A 771-nucleotide genomic window follows, 5' to 3' on the forward strand; every position below is an offset into this window, starting at 1 on the left:
TATGTATCTGGTACAGGGTCTCACAATGCAGCTCACATTTATAGTGATCCTCCTGTTTTCAGTCTCCCTAGAACTTGGTTTGCAGGTTTGCACCACTACTCCTGGGCTTCAGTGGCCAGCTCAGTACATCACAGGGGCAAGGCCCATGCAGCCTGTGGTGCTGGGAATCAAACCCTGGTCCCTGTACTTACCTCAGCAGGTGTTCAGTCTGCTGAGCTATCTGACTGGCCTTGGAAGTTCTTTTTCTTGAGATTCGTCAGTTGCACAGTTGTGGCTGCCCTTGATTCCCGAATTAATGTATAAAGTTTAATTTTCATAGTCATTTGGACTTTGAGAGAGAATCAGAAGCTGTATGGTACCAGAAGCAGAGACTCAAGTGGATCAGGACTTCCTGAACTCCTTCTGAGAATGGTAAGAATGATGAGATACATGTTTTCAAAGAAATCAGGTGTATCCTGAGGGAGCTGAAGGACAATATATCTTGTAGTGTGAAAAGTTTTGTTTAATTTAAGCATCCACTGTATAGTTTTATTACCTCTTATATAACAATTGATGTGAAGTTCTCAGTCTAACCAATCAACTTGTCATACCATAGGTTTATCACTAACTTTTCTGCATTTTTGAATGCAGACTAAATTACATACTCTGCATTTCTTAATATATAATCTAGAAATATTTATACTTTAGATGTTTTACTAATTTATAGATTATTTTTAATGTTATTGGTACAGGATCTCACTATGAAGATCAGACTTATAGTGATCCTCCTGT

This window comes from Octodon degus, unplaced genomic scaffold, assembly GCF_000260255.1.
Source record: "Octodon degus isolate 3935 unplaced genomic scaffold, OctDeg1.0 scaffold00003, whole genome shotgun sequence".
Classification (NCBI taxonomy): Eukaryota; Metazoa; Chordata; class Mammalia; order Rodentia; family Octodontidae; genus Octodon; species Octodon degus.